Source organism: Cupressus sempervirens, chromosome 7 (assembly GCF_028749045.1).
Source record: "Cupressus sempervirens isolate cs-2001-9-10 chromosome 7, ASM2874904v1, whole genome shotgun sequence".
Lineage (NCBI taxonomy): Eukaryota > Viridiplantae > Streptophyta > Pinopsida > Cupressales > Cupressaceae > Cupressus > Cupressus sempervirens.
The window spans coordinates 148,792,934-148,809,456 of NC_143124.1; the positions used below are offsets into that span (position 1 = coordinate 148,792,934).

The 16,523-nt window shown below is 35.4% G+C and overlaps 1 protein-coding gene across 9 annotated transcripts in view; it reads right to left on the reverse strand.

Annotated features, from left to right (window-relative positions):
• The window catches only part of LOC149545962 (Galactose oxidase/kelch repeat superfamily protein), a 136,912-nt gene that overhangs the window by 12,565 nt on the left and 107,824 nt on the right, over positions 1 to 16,523 (reverse strand). Inside the window, exons 4-5 of one of the 9 annotated variants that reach the window (XR_016353631.1) lie at positions 9,545 to 9,608; positions 9,095 to 9,426 (exon numbers count right to left, since the gene is read on the reverse strand). The exons of 6 other annotated variants lie outside the window; for them this stretch is intronic. The gene's annotated coding sequence lies outside the window, so the exon portion shown is untranslated. Of the gene's footprint in view, positions 1 to 9,094; positions 9,427 to 9,544; positions 9,609 to 16,523 lie in introns of those variants that run through there. 2 more of the 9 variants (XR_016353630.1, XM_089790907.1) reach the window with 2 other exon arrangements.

The following is a 16,523-nucleotide window of genomic DNA, read 5'->3' on the forward strand; positions in this document are numbered from 1 at the left end:
AGCCACAAGATATTCATTCACCTTTCAGTTTCAACCATATCTCCAGAAAACTCCTATAGATTTTGCACACCCTGCATTCCGGATATGTCCATGTAGATCGCAGACATAGAGAAGATTTACATACCTATAATTGTATGCACAAAAGGACATGCACCAATCTTTATATACCCAATATTTTGTAAGAATAACTGGTGAACATTGTAGCACCAATATAAACAATTATTCTTCAAACATCTTATTTTGGACTGCTGACAATACGAATAGCTGGAATGAAATTTTAACATCATCAAATGTTATTATTGAGCCATCAGAAATGCTTTTCCATACATATTCACCACCAAAATAATTAAATCATTTATTCAAAATATTTTATCCGGTTCGCCAAACCTTACAAATTGATCCATTTCATTAACATATTAAATAGACTCTAATAATATATTTTATTTGCAGACAACAACGATAATAATCAATTACTGTGTCTATTCGTATTTTATATTTCTATGACTCGGTACATCATCTGCAAAGATATATCGAATTCCTTCTCAATGTGTAAATTATTTATTTTTCTACCTTTCTTTTTCTTTTTAATTTTGATATCCGCATCGCATGGGCTTCTCACTGGAATCGACGAATCTTAATCACTGAATTTATGATATTGTTCCAAACTCCTAGATATCGATGTCTCTGCGCCATATTTAAAGACTATATCTGCAGATATCAGGTAAACCCATGTAGCTAGAAAGAGCTTTAGAGAATATAAGCTACTGAATACATCACTGATATTGGTGTTCCAATGCTATTTCAGGTGCAATGAACCATATATCTTCAACAAAGGAATAATCATGTATTGTTCTCAATCATCCACCACTCATTTTTATCACCGCAACTTTCCCATTTCTGTCATATACTGTACTGTCAATTTTATATGCAACCAATGACATGTATAGCTATTTCCCTCCCTGGGTTCTTCGTGACCATATCAACATCAGAATTTGTTTGCACAATATTTTTACCTATCGCCCTGATATCATTGTCTTTAAGAGGTACAGAGTGATTTTTGAAGAGTTCTTTGCACCACTGACTTCTGTGATATATTTCTAATGTACCATTACCTTTATTGTGAATTTGGAATGACCAGTAGTCTGAAAGGAGCAACAATCCATAAGTATCCTTTGGACCCGATATCAAGAGCTTGGCAGAAACAATGCTGGAGTCACCATAGGAATGTTGTCACTGCCTGGATAGTTAGCAACCAAAATGAAGACTTTGCCTAATCAGAAACAATCACTCCCATTGTAGAAGCATAGAATGAGGTTGTTGCTGCCAACATTCGTTCTTCAAACCTTATCCTCGATTTGGCAAACACTTCTTCTGAAAGCTCCACAATTAATATGTGTTACTGATTCTCCCTGCCAATGTTCCAATGAAACTCCATGCTAATGCAACTACCGCCAAACATAGGAAAATGGAGCCTGACAAAAATACAAATATTTATTGATAATAGAATCCCATTGGTTCTAATTTTTCCCCATTCATATCGTTCTCTTCTAATAGCAATATATTTATTTCGACAAGCTATTATTGCTTCGGCAATAACCTTATATTGCAGACATACTATTACAGTCAATGATCAAAAACTCTGGTGTTGGGCATCCATGCATGTTGGGTCGCCGATGGAATTGGTTTCTCTAATTAGCTTCTGATTACATGCTGCCTGTCCAAAATTGAATGTGTCTGTTGACTAACAAATGATGATGTCTACTTACCTAATGACTTATTGATCGTTCGATTTCTTGATTGTGTTAGATACTCATATGTCGATTGAATGTTTCTTTAATCAATGACTTGTGTATCATGTTCCCATCGATTATCCTCCTTGTTGACTGTGATCATCCCATGTTTTTATCCGTGCAGTTGATCTGACTTGTTTGTATCTTTCCATTTATTCATCTTATAGAGTGCAACCGAAAACAAACAGTTGCCTCAGCTTCATTATCATTGGCACTCTCAGGAGTCCAATTGCACATAGGCATGAATTCTCAGCAGAGCAGAACTCAAACTCGTGATTCTCATGGCAAGCATGGATTAGTGATGTATGTCAGGGCTTTCCTAGGGGCAGAGAATAGTTTGATGAGTTCATACAACTTATTAACCGCTCTGACCATGCCTTTGATACCGAGATCCTTAAGTAATATTCTCTCTCAGCTTTCAAACACTTTCTCACATCTGCAACCTAGCTCTGATACCATGTTGAGAGAAAAGATCGTTGCAAATGTAATAACACTGCCATTATTTCTGTGTTCCAATTGCAGATCCAGATGCATATATATATATATATATATATATATATATATATATATATATATATATATATATATAGGAGTAGAAGAGACATGTCTCTATCTTAATCAATAACAGTTATTGTAAGTTAATTTCTATTAGACATTATTAACAACAATAATATATGTTTGTGTGTGTCTAATTGAAAATTAATTAAATGCAGTAATATTTAGTTAGTAACCATAGGAGATTAACCCTAGATAAATTCAATCCGACTGAAGCTACAACATTAACAAAAGAGGGGGTCCCCACTTGGAATGGAGCAATGGTGCGAAGACCTCACAACACTATTATAGATGCAAACCAATTGTGGAATGGTGAAGGTTCAGATGCTCAATTCTTTCAGTTGGGCAGATAGATTGAAGGAGCCGCACACACATCAATTTTTAAGTGGCTTTGAATGGTGAAGTCAATTGATGCCTCTCACATAACAAAGAATGCAGAAATTTGAGCTTGATATTCGAAGGGGCTGTTTTAGACATGGGCATAAAGAATGTTGTCCAAGTTAATACAGACAATCCAGCAGCATATGTGATGTTTGGAAAATTTACTTCTTGAACACTTTATTAGACCCCTTGTACAGGTCATTGTCCTGACCTTTAAATTGAGGACATAGGCACTGAACTTGTGAAAACAATTGTAGAAGATGCAAGATATGATATATATATATATATACCCATGAGTTGTTCAATTCATTAGAGATCACATCAAGAGGAAAGAGCTTGCGCAATCTAGTGCTCCAAAGTCTGCAGCTAATTTTCTAACATTACTAGTTTATTGACTCCCTTGAAGCATATGTTTGTGAGTCAACCATGGGTAGACTCAACTTAGTCAAAGAAGGTTGATAGAGAAAGGATCACACAAATAATTTTTAATAGTGATTTTGCAAGGGCATTAGAGATTGTCAAAAAAAATTCAAGTGAAAAAATTACATCAATTGCATTAATTTTGGAAAGAGGTTAAAGAGCCTTTCCCACAGCTTTTTCAAAATCACCTCCTAACCCATGCAACAATTTTGTCAGTACAAGGATAGGACATGGCACTCCAAATTGTGGGAAACCACATTTTTGCCACTCTTGAAACATTGGAGTTCTACATAAAACTATTTTACACCCTGTGCAGCGGTTAGCCATCTTGGCATCCTCATTGGAAGCTCATTTTGCAAAGTTTGTTAATGCAGAGCAGGGTTTTGGAGGTTTCAGACACCATTCTAGTGTTTCACAAGCCATATAAACATAATGATAGTATTTGCCAAAATACATAATTGACTAGCGCATAGTGGATTGTAGTGGAAATCACTCACTCTTCTCGGGGCTTTCCTCCGTTTCAAGTTTTGTCAGGGTAACCTCTTACGTTTCAGTCATTGTCATGTGCACCCCTTAAATTTCTACTATTGGTTCAGTTCTAGCTTAGTTACCCAGGTTCGTGGTTTTGCCCAGAGAAGCCTGCCTGAGTTGAAACCAATTTGAAATACTGGTTTGGTTCAGGCAAAATAAGGTTCCAATTCCCTGGGGGTGGTTCAAACCCAAATTCTAAAAAATTGAACCCAGGTGAATTTCATTACCCAAATCGAAATTAAGGCAAGCCCCAAGCAAATTTGCGGCGTTGGACGACTTTATGTTGTTTTTTATTTAAAAAATTGATAATGGTTTGAGTTCCGCAACACTAAAAAGAGGATGTAAATAGGTTATTTTAGCTTCTAACATCATTTGTGGTGTTCGAATAGGTGATTTTTTGAGGAAATAGATGATTGAGCGAAAGTAAATTTAAGCAAGCAGTTGGAAGATTGGATTATGAGCTATATTGAAGTGTTTGTGTCTCATTGCTACATCTTTGCAAGCATACAATGGCAGGAAGAGGTAGGTTCTTGTTTTATTTTGCTTTTGTTTCAATGTTTTGTTTAATCTTTTTATTTTTGTTTAATTGTTGTTCATGGCCAATAAGATCTAGCTATTATATTCCCTAAAAATTTATTCTCAATAACAATATGTCAATATGTACACAATTTCTTATCATAGGAAAAGGAGCTTCAAAGGGATCTACATCTTCCTCAGCTTCCTCAGTAGGCAATGCCAATACCCCACAAAGAATAGAACCCCCCATCTAATTCTCCTTTGTGGAAGTATGTGGATATTATAAAATCTCTTCCAAGAGGTGGTGGCTTCCATTGGAAATGTCAAGGTTGTGATGTAGAAAGAAACAGTTCATATTATTGTGTGGTGGGTCATTAGTGTGAGTACCCTAGCAGAAGAGTGAAGAAATCTCTTGGAAAAAAAGTACACCTGTGCCAAAATTCATTGGTATTAAAATATATTGAAAAGCATGAGCAAGCTGAAAAGAGAGACGAACATAGACAAAATGCCATTGACGGCAATAAAAAATAAGAAACGAGCAAAAGGAATGAAATCCACCCCAGATGTTGTAATAGAAAATCACCCCTTCTATACTACATCATTTGCCTTTGATTCTCAAAATGGAATACCCATCGGACACAAAAGAAAGGGACCACTTGAAACTGCATTTCAAAATCAGAGTAGGGTAACTACCGATATTGATACGGCAAGATGCTTGTATGCAAATGGGTTGTCTTTTAATCTTGTTTGCTCTCCATATTTCAAGCAAAAGTTGAGAAGTACTAATAAAGCACCTACAGGGTATTCAAGTCCCGATTTTGAGAGAGTACAAACCACCTTGTTGGATGACAAGGTCAAGTTGATTGATGAGCGATTAAAGCCCATCAAGGATTCATGGATTGAGACATGGGTTACAATTGTTTCAGACAGTTGGAAATATGCTAGAAATCATCCATTGATCAATGTTTTGGAAGTGTCCCCTAAAGGGGCAATGTTTTGAAATCAATGGATTGTGAGGGGCAAGTAAAAGATGGGTCATTTATTGATAATATCCTAATTGAGGCCATTGAACAAGTGGATGCAATTGTCCAAGTCATAACGGACAACGCAAAGAATTGTAGAGCTGCTGGTTTGTTGGTTGAAGGGAGACACCAACATATTATTTGGACACCTTGTGCAGTTCATCCAATCAATCTTATGATACAAAAGATTGGGAAGAATACTTAGTGGATCAAGGAGGTGTATGCAGAAGCTGAGGAAATCCAGATGTTCATCACAAACCATTATGCGACTCAAGGATATTCATAATGTTCTCATGTTTGGAGTTGTTGAAGGTAAGTAAACTTGAATTCAAGTTAGTTAATTTTTTTTTAAATAGTATCTTACAATTTCTGATTTTTTGATTATGTAATGACGTGTATTATTTTATCAAGTATGTATCTAACAATTTGTATTGTTTTCGCTCTATGTTACAAGTTGTTGAGACACGTTTTGCATCAAATGTAATCGTCTTGAGACGACTTATGCAAGTAAAAGAGTCACTTACAATATTGTAATCAGCAACAATTGAGTTATATGGAGGCAAAGCAACACTGAGAGGGCAACCAATATAAGGAAGGGGATATTGGATGAAAATTGGTGGGAACATGTGGAATATCTCATAGATTTCACCGCACCCATTATGATCATGCTTAGGTACGTAGACATGGATAGGCCTTTCCTTGGAGAGATCTATGATGGCATAGACTCAATGCTTAAGAAGATCAAGCAAATTGTAAATGAAAAGGAACAACATCCTCAAGAGACCTTCTTCAAACAATTACGAGCAATTGTTAATTGTTATAGAAAGATGGAACAAAATGACCACTCCTCTACATTTGCTTGCCTCTACATTGAAGCCCAAATACTATATGTAACATCCACTTTTCCCGAGTCTTAACTAACAACCTGCATATCAAAGAAATGCAGTTATTACTCAATATTCAACGGAAGACAATTATATCACTTATGTTCATGTGAATGAGATTAATGGTTACAATCAGTTAAACAGAAAATTTCATAACTAACAATTTAAGACACCATTAATGAATTTAACACGAAATTTTAAAATCTACATATTGTAGGATTCAACACCGAAATCTGTCTAGGGATGCTTCTACAAAACCCAGGTTAATCCATAAACACTGCTTCAGAACAATAGCTATAACACTTTATCATTTAAGGCATCAGATGCCACTATATCAATTAGGGCATCACATACCATTGTATCATTTAGGACATCAAATACTATTGTATCATTTAGAGCATCAAATACCACTGTATCAATTAGGGCATCAATTACCATTGTATCATCTAGGGCATCAAATTGTTGGAGTTGAGGAAAGCCAACTCCGAAGACGCCAAGATCACCTGCATGCGAACCTGTCAAAGAGAAGCCAAGAAGGGGAAAAGCATGGAGCATGGGCAAAACCCTAAACGGACATGAGAGCCATCATAATGCAAACACAAGAAGAAATGTATTTACAATAAGAAATGATATTACAATGATATGAAAATACAATGAGGAGAGCTCGAATATAAAGAGCTCATGGAAGCTTGTAGAACAAGCTGGAAGATAAGATTGACAACTCAGCACATATCCACAAAAAGTGGAATATGCTAAAAAAGGAGAAAACTCCCGAGTTGTCAACAACTAACCACTACATGCATTAAATACAAAAGTATTAAATAAATGCATGACCTAAGTAAGCTTAAGCAATAGAATAAATAATTAAATATTAATTATTTACTCTAACACCCCCCCTTAAGTGCAACTTAGGGAAATGCCTTAAGCTCACAAAGCTAAGATGAATGCATAATGGGTCCCGGCAACGAAGCCATGTTAGGTACCCAAGTACAATGCAAGAAGAAATGAAACCTCTGTAAACGGGGAAAGAGAGAAAACCACATGGGAAAAACCCTCCCCTAAAAAGAGGTAAGAACCCAGTGAAGAGCTGAAGAAGTCTCCAACTAGGGAAATTGTCCCCTAAAACAGGAACAATGAATGATCATGAAGAAGCAGCATCACTGAAGCATGAAGAGCCGCAAATCTGTCAAACTGCTGATCTGAAGAAACCTCCATGGAAGAAGAAGGCACGAGCCGAGCATGTCTATATGGTAGATGATCCATCTCACCGAAATGCATAGGTAGCCAGCCACTGCAATCGCCTTGTATGTAGGATCAACCACTGAATACATAGTTCACACTATCGAACCATCGAACCATGGATGCATTAGAACACAGCATAATCCCCCCTTAATGCAGACGGGGTGTGATGACAGGCAACTGAGAAGGTGAGCCAAAATCTTCTGCAAACGAACCAAGAACGAGGAGAGAGGAAAAGAAGTACAGACACCGATAAAGACACGGTCTAACTGACTCTGCATGGGCTAATGTCGTGGAAGGGACACTCACTTGACAAAGGGAGAATGCCTAAAACAGCAAACAATAATCCCCCCCATGGTGCTTTATGAAAATAGTGCAAGTACACCTGACTCAAAACAACGTTCATGACTCCTAGAAGGCAAAAGTGACAATTTGTCTCAGTGCGAAAATGAAAAATGCTTCAAAAATATAGCTACAATGATCAGAAATGAAAAAGAGCTGAACCAAAAGAAAGTACAGCCGAAAAGAAAGCAAACCATGCCAGGAAAACAATCCTCGGGCCTAAAATACTCAAAATATCAACCATAGAGCAAAAACGCCAAAACTATGATAGAAAGAGAAGAGGCCAAAAGTGAGGAAAAAAGATGACAGTTCTGAAAAGACGAGAAAACCAGCTTTCCAAAAATATAAAGTTTTCCAAAAACAGACATGGGACGCAAAAGATATGCAGGCCGGAGTCAAAAACAGGACTTCGGACTTCAACAGAAAAAACAGGCAATAAAAAAGCATCAAAACCTAAAAATACCTGTACCAAAATCTCCGTCTCGGAACCAGCTTTCCGGCGCTTCTTTCGGATCGGAAAAATACCTCCGTATGCAAGAGTTATGGCCAAAAAACCACAAGTAGGTCCAAAAGTGAATCAGGAGAGGTGCATGCAAGGTTGATGACATAGGGATGACGTCATGCTGACGTCAGCAGATCCTAGGATTTAAATTGACTGCCACGTCATCATTCGTACCTGCCACGTGGCTATGCCACGTGGCACTTTTTTTGCTGCGACGACTGATACCATGTTAGAATCTGAAAAGATTAATAACCCAGAAAACTAGTGCAAAGAGTAAATATCTAAACTATGAATGCAAATGATACAAAATCAAAATAGCATCATAGAGTTAGTCTCCAAGAGAGTAATGCAAATGTTGGAAGCAAAATAGCATTAAGAGGATGCAAAAATAAGAGATGATATTACAATGATATGAAAATACAATGAGGAGAGCTCGAATATAAAGAGCTCATGGAAGCTTGTAGAACAAGCTGGAAGATAAGATTGACAACTCAGCACATATCCACAAAAAGTGGAATATGCTAAAAAAGGAGAAAACTCCCGAGTTGTCAACAACTAACCACTACATGCATTAAATACAAAAGTATTAAATAAATGCATGACCTAAGTAAGCTTAAGCAATAGAATAAATAATTAAATATTAATTATTTACTCTAACACAAATACCACTATATCAATTTTGTATCATTTAGGGCATCACATACCACTGTATCAATTAGAGCATGAATTACCATTGTATCATCTCTTCTCCTTCCATTGCTAGCTATGGCAATAACATTCAGTTAGGAAAATACACTCATATTCCTTATTCAAATAAATGGAAAATTAAAATAACAATCCATCAGATAAACCTATCTTTTGCATATAATATATTCCATGTCCAGTTGGAAGATCAACCGATCTAACAGGTTGCCAATTACATTGATGATAAGAGTTGCTTTCATTAAAAGAAATAACTGAAACAATGATATAAATCAATCCATCTTATCTTCTACTTGAATAAACACAATAAAAGTAAATTACCTGTTACCAATAAATGTTTGAATGCTTAACTTATCTTTGTCTGATGCATGTCCTAACATCTTGTGAAGAGGGGAAACATTGTTAGGAGCTTAACCTCCCAACCACGGACCATAAACTTATCCCCGCACTTTCTCTAATTAGAAAGGCCCTCCCTACCCGGAATAGACATGGAACACCTTGTCCAACCATTGAGCATCTTGGTACTTAATTCCACCACTCAACTAGACAACAAAGTATATGAATTGGACAACATGAGCTATTAAATGGCTGTTTAAAAGTAATAAAATTATTATATCAAATCTGATTCTAGTTTCTTATTCTTGCAGAACTTTCTCTCACCTCTTCACCCTCTTTTTTGGCCAACCAGCTGCATGAGTCTTGGGTCTCTAATGCTGAAACTCAGCTGATGGGAAAAATAATATAAAATCAGTACTGTCACAATACAGTTCTTAGGACTCAAAAACTTCACTTAAGGAACTTTAGAGAATTAAAACTTGAATCTGGAAAACCAACTGAAACAAAGAGGTAATCTTAGCATGACATTTGTAATTGGTACTGACTTAACACAGTGAGATAGCTTCATCGAATGTGTTATTCGATATCACAATCAAGCATCGATATTAGAAATCATTGATACTATCCTTGTATCTATACTATCGAATCCATAACATATATCAAATAAGATTAGGGAAAGTTGATCACATAACCTGAACAACAAAAGATATGGAACTTTGCTTAACTTCAAACAGCTGGCTCTTGAAGTTTGAGTTTCAAAATGCAGAGCTCAAAATCAAAAACCATTCAATGACAAAATCAGTAACTCTGATTCATCTTCAATGCTAGAGGCAGAAATAAGGAAAGAGAAGAAATAAGGGAATGGAGGTGGAGCTACAAAATTCGGGGTTGGTTCTCAAACCTGTTCAAGCAAGAAAACAAACAGAAATAATATAGAGGCTTGGAAGAAGTCGCGGCTCTTAGTAGCAGTTATATAAAAAATAGTTGGCTTCTCGATTCACCATTTTTTTTTAAAAAGAGATGCCAAGTGTATTTCTCATCTCTTATAGAGACTTATAATTATGAAGAAAGATTTTGAAGGTCTCCTAATCAAAGAATAATTTATAATATTATACATACATACATACATACATACATACATATATATATGCACATATATATTATTTCGAATGGTGACATCGTATTATTATTTTGTCCAAGTTTATACCTATTAGGATATGTGTGTCTAAATACGTGTATACTTGGGAGATTATTTTATCTTCATATCCTTTTAATGTTTACGAATATTTATATATACATATGTTAATAAAGATGAGCTTTAAGTATTTTAATACTATAGAGGCACCATACTTTTATACTTGTGTGCATATATATATATGTATATATATATATATATTGAAATGATGAGAATGCCAACATAAACCATTTAAAGGTACAAAGTTTGATTATGTTTAAATATTTAATATTTTATTGATTGTCCAAATAGCTCATGGTATTGTCCAACATACACTCTTGCTTGCCTAGTCATTTATCCTTAGCCATGGTGATTCAAGATTCATACCTATTTGCCCATTGATGGTGGTGCCCCTGTGCCCCATTCTTCTCTAACAATGCTCCCACCCCTCTGATGTGCTCCCTACAAGGAAATTCTCCACAATTAAATCATATTACCATAACAAGTTATTAATCATGAATGATCATAATGGCTAACCACCTTCTCAATTCCCATGAATTCATTATAAATAACCAACTATTTGAAATAGCTTTAAAATATCATCGTAATGGTTAACTAGCATGTTATCTTCATATGAAATTATAACGACTAACCATCTTACCATTTCTCATGATTATAACAAATTTCAATTGTCGATTGACTTCACGTCAACCTCAACGGCTACATGAACATTTTAAATTGGATCAAAAATTGGGATGTAACACATACCATGCTCTTGCAGCTTGTTTCAATCCATACAATGCTTTGTTTAGTTTGCAAGCCATGTTCCTTTGATCAAGTTCAATGAATCCTTCAAGTTGTTCAATATAGACTTCCTCTTCAAGTATTTCATTCAAAAATGAAGATTTGACATCCATTTGATAAAATTTGAACTTCTTGTATGTAACATAGGCTAACAATGTTCTTACACATTCCAATCTAACCATAGCTGCAAAAGTCTCACTATAATCAATTCCTTCTTGTGCATAACCTTTGCAAACCAATGTTGCCTTGTTTCTCACCACTTCTCCTTTTTCATTCAGCTTATTTCTGAAAATCTATTTAGTTCCAATCACATTCTTGTCTACAGGTCGCAGTACAAATGTCCATGTATTGTTCTTCTCAATCTAATCAATCTCTTCATTCATACAATTTCTCCAATCCTCATTTTCCAATGCAACCTTTACTATTCTTGGTTCAAAAGCAGCAATCAAACAAGTGTCGACGCTTAGTTTACTTCTTGTATGTACTCCAACACTTCTGTCACCAATAGTTTGTTCAGGGGAATGATTCTTCCTCACATGTTTTGCCAATACAGGTTCAGTTCTTTGACTTTCAACACTTTCTCCACTCAATAGGGGTTCAACTTCATGCTCAGGTTGTACTGTTTGATGCTCGGGTAAAGCATTTTGTAACTCTAGTGATACCGTCTAATGCTCAGTGGCTCTTGCCTGTACCTCAAGTAGTGTGGTTAGTGCCTCTTCACACACATACACAAACTTGTTGTAATCTTTGGGTTCCTTCCAGCTTTCCACATTGTTCTTTTCTGCAAACTCATCAATCCTTACATTCGCACTTCCAATCATCTTGCTGGTAGCTTTGTTCAAACATTTATAAGCTTTTCTTTTAGATGAATAGCCAAGGAATACACCTTTAAAATCATATTTACCATTCCCTGCATCCTTGTGAATATAACACCTACTTCCAATGATTTTGAAATAACTTGCATTTGGTGTATGACCACACCAAAGTTCATAGGGTGTCTTATTTGTTCCTTTCTTCAACTGAACTCGATTGAGAGTATAAACAACAATGCTAATTGCTTCTCTCCAAAATTTCTAAGAAACCTCTTTTTCAATCATCAATGCCCTTGCACAATCCACAATTGATCTATTTCTCCTTTCAACAATACCATTCTGATATGGTGTCCTCGATGCAGATAATTGTCTCTTAATACCATTGTCAACACAAAAGTTAGTGAATTCAATAAACATAAATTCACCACCTCTACTAAATATTGAACATTTCAAAAATTTGTCAATTTCTTTCTCAACTCTAGCTTTATACCGTTTCAACATATCAAAAGCTTGTGATTTCACCTTCATGAACATAAAAGTTATCATTCTAGAATAGTCATCAACAAACAATATGAAATATCTGTCTCCATAATAATTGTCAACACCTATTGGTCCACATACATTCGTATGCACCAGTTCTAGGATATCATTAGAAGTGTGTATTTTGCTTGTAAAACTATACTTTGTCATCTTACCGAGCTGACATTCTTTACACAGCATTCTCAGGTTTTGCAAATCTTGTAAGCCTCTAACTATTTTCTTTCTACTGTCCTTTACCGTGTTCTCAAAGTTTACATAACAAAACCTCTTATGCCATAATGAGTCATCCTCAACTTTAGCAAATAAGCATGTCTCAACAGTAGGATCGAGATAAAATAAGTTACCTCTTGTTTGCATTCCAGTTCCAATCAGATTTCCTTCATCATCAAAGATTTTGACTTTTCTAATCTGAAATTCCAATTTGTGACCTAAGTTACTCAACTAAGCAACAGTCAAACGATTATTATCCCAGTATGTATCATCACATATGATCTTATTATTCAACATTAGAGATCTTTTACCTTTCACCGGGCATGGAAAATCATTACCTAGCTTGACAATTCCACCATCATCAATTTCTTCAAATTTATCAAACTTATATAAATCACTAGTCATGTGATGTGAGCATCCACTATCTATAATCCATGAATCATTCTTGCTAACACGTGAATTAGGGCAGTTTCACTTTCACCATTAGGATCTTCCTCGATTGCAATATATACCATCTCAACAATTTCTTTCTCCTCATTAGTACTGGAACTTGATGTGCTCTTCTTTAGCAATATAGCATGAATTTTTCCCTGTCTTTGCAAACCATGTTCTTCCTATACTTATAATCTTTCTTGTCATTTCTATGACTCTTACTTTTGTTAGAACTAAGGACACTTAGCAGCAAAATGACCAACTTCATTACATTTGAAACAAATCAGAGGCAGTTTACCTTTGTATTTACCTTTACCTCTTGGCAACCTTCTTGCAAGCAATGCTTGAAGTTTAATATAGATCATCTTCAGATTCATATTCACTTTCTTCCTTACTTTTCTTTTCTTTCTTTGAGCTTTCAATGGTTAGTGAAGATTTAAAAGCATTTCCAATTGCAACCATACTATTGTCAAAATTGCTCAATTCAAATGCAATTAACCGACCAACCAAACTATAAGTGTCAAAACATTACCAAGCATGACTCTCACTTCTTGAATTAAAGAAACTTTAATAGCAGGAACAAGTAGAAGAGTTCTGAGAACTTTACTTACAACTTCAAAGTCACTGATAATTCCACCACCAACTTTGATTACACTTGCAACTTCTTTGATTCGGTTCGCATACTGTGCAACATTGTCACCTTCTGTTTCATTCTCATATCGTCATACTTGCCTCTAAGATTTTAAACTTTAGCTCTTCTTCGATTTGGATCCCCACCATGTACGAGTGTCAATTTGTCCCACGTTTGTTTTGCATTGGTCCAGCTCTTGGTATCATCAAACTTAGCATCATTAAGAGCAAATACAATCTCAATCATCAAACTATTGCAGTACCTCTTCTATGTAATTTGTTCCACTGTCATAGAAGCAGGAGGTGCAACATATTCATGATCCAACCAGTAAGTAATATTGTCTCCAATTCTAGATAAATGTAGTCTCATTTTGTCTTGCCATAATGAGAAATTGAGAGGGAGGGTGAATCAGGATTCAATTATGTTTAATTATTCTACAGTCTCTTCAAACAATTTCAGTAGCAAACAAACTTCATAATCATCATAAGCATTCACTCGATCTACTCATCCAACTTATCAATTAACTCACTCAATCACTTGACTCCAAACTATTTATTAACTTTTCTGTTATAACCGGCTGACAACAATAAACTTTAATTATTACCGACCATTAACTTAGTTACCGAGTAGCAATAAAATGAAAATAAGATGTAAATCAACTTGCAACATAACAACAATCACACATTTGACACCAAAACTTTTAACATGAAATACCTGTAAAGGGAAAAACCACCTAGGACCAGTAATCCAAAAATTTTACTCTTCTGAAGTGAGCTCTGCTAAGAGCCAATCTTGTTAAAGGTTTACATACACATTTTTAATGTGACCTTGTTAGAGAATTTATACCAAAATATCATCTAAACCTTACCACTCCTTGATCTTGTCTAAAGAGTAGTCTTCTCTAAAGGACTTATAAACACCACTAATCGATGTTACCATATAGGATTGCATAGACTTGTTAGGTCCACTCGATTAAGAGATTTTTCTGCTACAATGATTAGAAAGTAACTGTACAAATGATATGTTAGTTATAGCACTACCTTGCTTGTTCAAATCTCCTTTTTGCTTGGTCTCTTTTTGATCTTTATCCTCTGATCTCTTTACTCTCTTCTCTTGACTAGCTGATTCACTTCTCTCTTTCTTCCTCTTCAACTCTACTCAGTTCACCGGCTCAACTTTCAACTTCAACAACTTTGCAATTTGATCTCCTTTAGCAGCAACACTATCAACGATATCAGCAACATCAGCATCCAACCAGCAACCAAAAACTTGCTCAACTTCTTCTTAAATAGTAGTCTTTGTGCTTTCATATTCTTCCAATTATTGTCGCTTAATCGTAATCATCTATCTCAAATTCATAACAAATACAACAAAACTAGTGACTCGGATGATAGAACTTTGCGTCCATCCTTATCCTTCTTCAATCTCCACCATTAGATCTTCCTTGCATTTTTCAAGAGGTTGAATTTCTAACCAACTTTGATTCGCACCTTTGAACTTCTTGAACATTCTTCAATTCGATCAAGAGTCGGCCTCAAATTACATCTTTTCAAATTTGTTCTTACTTTTACTTGGTGAACATAACATTTCACTTGGGAAATATAGCACTCGGTCAATACTAAACTTACTCGGGCAATACCAGACTCTCTCTTGCTTAGCCAACTGCTTGGTGTTAACCTTGTAACTTGGTCTAGCTTGTATAGCTCAATGCATTACAACACTACATGATTGTAAAACAATCAAACCAACATTACATTATCACCATCAACTCATTTAAGTGCCCATTGAATACCATATTTATCAACTTTGTCTTCATCATACTTTCTTCATATCATCTTCATTAATCAAATTGATATGGCACTCTACTCAATATAATGTCTAGCCAAGACTTTGACATCAATGACAACATAACAACTAATATGACTCTTTTACATACATTTGTAGCATTATTAATTACATTATTTGTTGGGGTTAACAAATATACCATGCCTACAGTCTAAAGTAGCATCAAGTATTTGCACCAAATTGATGTGATGAACCGATATGACCTGATGAATCTAGCAAAGACAATAATTTTTGTCTCCCATCGATTGTCTCATAATTTCTTGAACACTTCAATTCATGATTGTGCAAAGGTCAAAAGTTCATCCTAGTAAAAACTAAGACCCGATTATAATTTGCATAGTATATGTGTGTGCACAATTGAGATGGCCTTTGACTAAGAAATTTCATACTCTCGTAATCTACACCACAGATATAGTGCCAAAGATAACAGGATGAGCAAGTTTTGAAACCGCAAGCACCAGGCCTGTCCAATCCGACGACGTAGAAGACGAGCTTGATGCATAGGCAGCAAATATTTTCTAATTGACAGACGGGGAAATCATAAAATGATATTCAATGATTTGTGATCAAACATATGCTCTTATAGTGTCTCTATATTCAAAATATTTCTTCTCCAGTTCGAACCTAGTCAATACAAGAACGCATTTATAGTGTCTCTATATTCAAAAGATTTCTTCTCCAGTTCGAACCTGGTCAATACAAGAAGATAATAATACCATTAATGTATATCATCACAAGATTCTATTATTTTCATTATACAAAACCTTTGAATAAATTTCTGGTAAATGAAGAAAAAAATAGAAGCCTACTAACAATCATTTGATTTAATGGAAATTTAACTGACAAGATATCTTG